Source organism: Lactuca saligna, chromosome 1 (genome assembly GCF_052625555.1).
Source record: "Lactuca saligna cultivar CGN05327 chromosome 1, ASM5262555v1, whole genome shotgun sequence".
Taxonomy (NCBI): Eukaryota; Viridiplantae; Streptophyta; class Magnoliopsida; order Asterales; family Asteraceae; genus Lactuca; species Lactuca saligna.
In genome coordinates, this window is record NC_136417.1 from 117202062 (window position 1) to 117207558 (window position 5497).

The 5497-nt window shown below is 42.3% G+C and overlaps 1 non-coding gene across 1 annotated transcript; it reads left to right on the forward strand.

The window, feature by feature from the left end:
- Nucleotides 1-5147: 5147 nt before the first annotated feature.
- On the forward strand, nt 5148-5254 carry LOC145028003 (small nucleolar RNA R71). Its single transcript, XR_013675762.1, has one exon. It is a non-coding gene; the product is annotated as a small nucleolar RNA R71 (small nucleolar RNA).
- Nucleotides 5255-5497: the final 243 nt, after the last annotated feature.

A 5497-nucleotide genomic window follows, 5' to 3' on the forward strand; every position in this document is an offset into this window, starting at 1 on the left:
AGCAGTCGATAGGTTGATACTCTCTTCTTCAACTCCTTCTTCTCTTGTCTTTAACCATAGAAACAACTCATCCATGTCTTGGGTGTCATGTGTCTCGTGTGGCAGCTCCAAATATGCAGGGAAAATAGTGTAAGATCTTCAAGCATCGATATGGAGGAATAAGTGGTCAAGTGGTACACTCATCAGCATCAAATCAGCAGTCCTTTTGGTATATAAAATGACTGACTCGTCGAGTCATATATGCGACTCGTCGAGTATAAGCGCGGACATCTTCGAATATGTGAGAAAACAAGGCGACTCGTCGAGTCAGTTTAGTGCACTTGACGAGTAGGGCGCTGGACGAAAAAAATGGTATTCTGCAATTGTTCCAGCCTCTAATAAATCTTCTAAATTTTTCCTCACTTCTAGACTCAATTGTTCATGTCCCTAGGAACCGGACTCGACACTTTGACTCTAACGCTTCCCTTGCTTGACTCTCTTTTACTCGTTATAACTCTTTTTTCTCTACAACTCTAAACCCTTCTATGCAAGCACTCCTAATCCAATTCTGAAAATCATCAAGGCAATCAAACATCAAGCAAAACAGTAAAAGTCTTAACAAACTCTAAACACACCAAAATAAACATACGGAATAAGAACAAAAAATAAAAATTGTTTAATAAAAACACAAAAAAAACTAATCCTCCTCATCATCTTCATGATCCAGCGCCGCTCCACTTCCACTCGCGCCGCTCCTCCTCGCATTGATCACTTCATCCCACGACGGAATATACGGGAAGTTACCACCATCGATATGCGGAATGTTGAAGTGGTCAAATAATCGAATGTGGGATTGATTGCCAAAGTTGATACCCCGCGCCATTTGATCTTGCAACCACCTCATCTCAACATTGTACCAATCCATTGGTACTTCATCATTGTCCATCGGAATCATCGGCGGTTCCTCCTCTACATCTTGCTCTTGCCTCGATCGGACCCTCCTTCCCGGCGCCTCGAGACCAACAACAGGATCATCATGCGGGATAGCATAATGACCACCACCATAATCCTCAATGATCCTAGCCCTCCTAAAAAGAATGGGATTGAATGGAGGGGTAGGAATCATAGTCATCAAATTCCACGCGCCACGGGTCATCAACCCAAACGAATTGGCGAGCCGTGTGACAAACATACCACCATTAATCTTCGATGTATTGCGGTCTTTGACCGCACCCTCGGCCAAATATGAAGCCAAACACCAAGGAATATTGTAGAAAGTGTCGGGTGTGATAATGCTCCATAAGTAAAAGACATCAAGGTTAGAAACCTTGTCATCATCTTTTCTTTGGTTAATGGTGGTGGAAATAAGGCGATGAATAAGGCAGTGTGTAGGCGACCGAATGCTTCCCTCCTGGGCTAACTTCGGAATGTACACTTTTGTTGGCAATCGTATTCCACCAACCCGTGCTCGTCACTCCATCGGGGAACACCTTGTGAGAGCGCTCCATAAATGCGCAGAAAATAGCGGTCGAGACCAATGACCGGTCATAAATACCCATCTGACAAGCGAGATCAACCACGGAGCAATGATGAAACTCGCCCACAAGACAGAAACTGACACTCGTCGGGTGATAGCAGTCATCTCCCCCACGAAAAGATACCGTGGAGAAAAATTCCAGGCAAAGCTCCCGGTACACCGGCTCTTGAATACGGAAGATCCGACTCCACCCATCACAAACCATCGTCTCCCCCTCGTAAGTAAACTCCTTTAGAAGATAAGGAGCCAACTCCTCTACATAACGCACACTTTGCAACCAACCTCAATCAATTCTGTTGGGCACGTAAATTTCTTTCTTTCTAACTTCGGCTAATCTCTTCTTCCATCTCGTCATGGTAGAAGCGGAATCGATTTGAGGGAAATTTAACCAAGGAAAATCTCCTTGGCGTCCACTGGAACTTTGTCCCCTGTGAAACATTGTCCTGCAAAACAAAGACACAAAACACAGAAAAACACAGAAAATCATTAAAATAAGTCACACCTGTGTCCCCGACTCGACTCGTCGAGTCCATGAACGACTCGGCGAGTCGCAAGAACTGCGCGAGTCAGTCGGCGAGTCTGTCAAAATTGAACCTCGAAATCTCAAAATTAACTCAAGGGTTTTGTCCAGGGGCATGTCTAAAATGTATTAGGGAAAGAATAATCATTCAAAACAACATAATTATGAAAAATCAAAACCCTAGAAATTCACTATTCTTAAAAATCGGGTATTATATGAAATTACTACCCTAAATTATCTAAACACCATGCTTTTAATAGAAAATAGGAAGAAATTAGTTACCTTTCGTGATGGAAATTGAAAACTTGAAGAACAATTGAAGAGAAAGATGAATGCTTGAGAGAAAAAGTCGGGAAGGAGGCGCACGGCGAGTGAGTTGTGAAAAAAAAACTGATTTCATTAGGGTTAAAACCCTAAATACTGGTTGTAAAAATTATTTTTATTTTTTTTATTATTTTTTTTCTGTAAATAAAACCAACTCGTTGAGTCAGTATCAGACTCGGCGAGTTTGGTCGCGATTTTTATCCTTCTTCTGAAATCTGAATGGACTCGTCGAGTCATGGTCAGACTCGGCGAGTCTCTTGCCAACAATTCAAAAAATTATAAAATTTTGCCATTTACTTAGAAAAGAAAATTTATTCCACCCCACACTTAGTCCATACGCACTCTCAAGCAGACATGTCTGACGAATTGGAAGATTAAAATTCTAAAAACGAAAAAAAATTCAAACAAAACTAAAAAGGTAAAAGAAAGCAAACTCTAAATAACGAGTTGCCTCCCGCCAAGCGCTTCTTTTTTAAGAAGTCGTTAGCTGGACTCCTTCCCGTCTACGTCTCGTCATCTTCTAGCATCGGAAATGCACGCCTAATCTTTTGTGGTTTGTACTTTGTCTTGTAAGCGTGAATCTTCTTTTTGTAAGCCCGTTTTAATTCCTCTCTCTTCTTTTTTACAGCATCATCCTCAGCTGCTTGGGCTTCTCTTCTCCTCTTTTTCTTTTTCACCCCATTCTTTTTCACCTTCTCTTGCACCTCCTTTCCATCAAACTTAATTGCTTCATATTTTGTGAAAGTTTGTGCTCTAGGTTTGGTAATGAATGGTTGATCGGCCTCCATTCTCCTATCCATTACCTTCTCCTCTTTTTCTATGCTTACCCCATCTTCAAGCGGAATTGCATCAAGATATGCTATATGGACGTGTTGAACTTCCGTATCCATTTCTCCTTCTGCTGTTTGTTCTTCTAAAGAATCATGAAAAATATCCAAGTCCAGAATATGCAGAGAACTAGCAGCAAGCAGATCTAAGTCGTCCAAGTTATTGTCAATTTCGACTGGACTCGTCGAGTCCAGTAAAGTTACTCGGCGAGTCGGATCGTATTTCACCATTTCTTCTGTGTTTTCCAAGTCAGCTCCTTCCAGCAGCTTTTCTATCTCCTCCAAGTCCTTGTTAGCATCTCCATCCTCTCCAGAAGGTGATAAAAACTTGCTTGGATCTTCTTCTTGCAAAAGTGCAAGTTCTTTTTGTAGTATCTCATCATCTAAACCGATTAATGAGATCTCTTCTTTTCCTTTCTCTTCTTGCTTGGCTTCTGGTACAACTTTAAATATTGCCGACTCGTCTCCTACTCTTAACGTTAGTGTAGAATCATATACATCAATTAAAGCACATGCGGTGTTTAAAAATGACCTCCCCAAAATAATCGGAATTTTGGGGTCTTCTTCCATATCAACCACCACAAAGTCTACTGGAAAAATGAACTTGTCAACTTTAATGAGAAGATCCTCACAAACGCCTCGTGGATGAATTGTTGTCTTGTCTGCCAAATGGATCTTCATGTTTACCGGTCTTGGCTCCGGTAAATTCAGCTTCTTAAAGAAAGAGAAAGGCATCAGATTGGTGCTTGCACCCGAGTCGGTCAGCACTTGAGTGACAAATGCATTTCCAAACTGGCACGGAATTATAATACTCCCCGGATCGCCCTTCTTTTTGGGTAACTCACTCAATATTATCTCCGCGACTTCAGCCAAGTCTTTCCTAGCAGCAAAGAGACCTTTTAGTAAGTTGAAGTACTTGGGTGTTGTGAGCATCGTTTCTACAAATGGCACATTGACTTGTAGGGCTTTAACATGTTTCATAAAGGCTCTATAAGCTTCAACTTTTTCCACTAGCAAGGCTTTGATTGGGAATGGAAGAGGGGGATTATATGGCTTTAAGGGAATGACAGTTTTGTTATTTACGCATGGACTCGTCGAGTCCATTTGAGGGACTCGGCGAGTCTGGTCGGGTTTAGCTGGAGCCGACTCTTCTGCCTTTTCTGTCTTCCTCTTGGAGATCCTCTGTGCATGTGTGAATATTTCTTCATTGCTGGAGGTCACTGCACTCACATTCTCCATTCGTGGATTAGATCCGGTGTTACTTGGAAGTTGACCCGGTCTTCTTTCATTCACTTGATACGCAAGCTGTCCCAGCTGTTTCTCAATGTTGAGAATGGATGCCTGCTGATTCCTTAGCATATTTCTGGTCTCGTGTATTGCAGCATCATGATCATTGTGTCTCTTTTCGGACGCGGCTATGAATCTAGTGAATAATTCTTCTAAATCGGCTTTCTTTTCTACCGGTTCTTCCTTTTGATAAAATCCCCTCTCCTTCTGCTTGTATTTCTCCTCCTTAGCCTTCTTGTATTCTTCGTATGGGAGCCATTCTTTCTTCGGTTTCCGCCAATTCTTGTCATATCGATCGCCACTTGAATAGAATACTTGAGCCTTCTTGTTTCCATTCTCATCCAAATCACAATCCTTTGTGAGATGGGGCCCTCTACAATTCTCACATCCAACCCGAATAGCATGGATTGTTTGATACATTTTTGTCATCCTTCTATCTAGACTATCAAGCTTAGCTATCACCTCCGCCATGCTATCATTTTCCGAATTCACTACCCCCCGACTTATTTCGTTTCTTGGATTGTGGTATTCTCTAGAGTGCTTAGAGAATTCTTCAATTAACTCCTTGATTACCGGGGGCGCCTTCTTCGTGAGCGGGCCTTGAGAATCGAGCAATTGCCTTGTGGTGACATTGACTCCATCATAGAAAATGGAGACCTCTTGTTGGCTATTGAGGTCATGGTGTGGGCAATTTCTAAGCAAGCTCTTGTACCTTTCCCAAGCTTCATAAAGAGATTCTCCGGGTTGTTGCTCGAAATTAGCAATGGCTTTCTTTAGCTTGGATATTTTGGAAGGCGGGCAAAAGTGGTCTATGAATTCTTCTTTCATCTTGGCCCATGTGGTGACCGATCCGGGAGGAAGTGACTTTAGTCAATCCTTTGCAGCACCTTTGAACGTGACTGGAAGCATGTGAAGAAGCTGGGTCTCGCGTGGAACATTCGGTACATTGAAGTAGTCAGCCACATCATTCACTTCGTCCAACTGCTTGTAGGCGTCTTCGTGATCCTTCCTATAAAAAGGAAT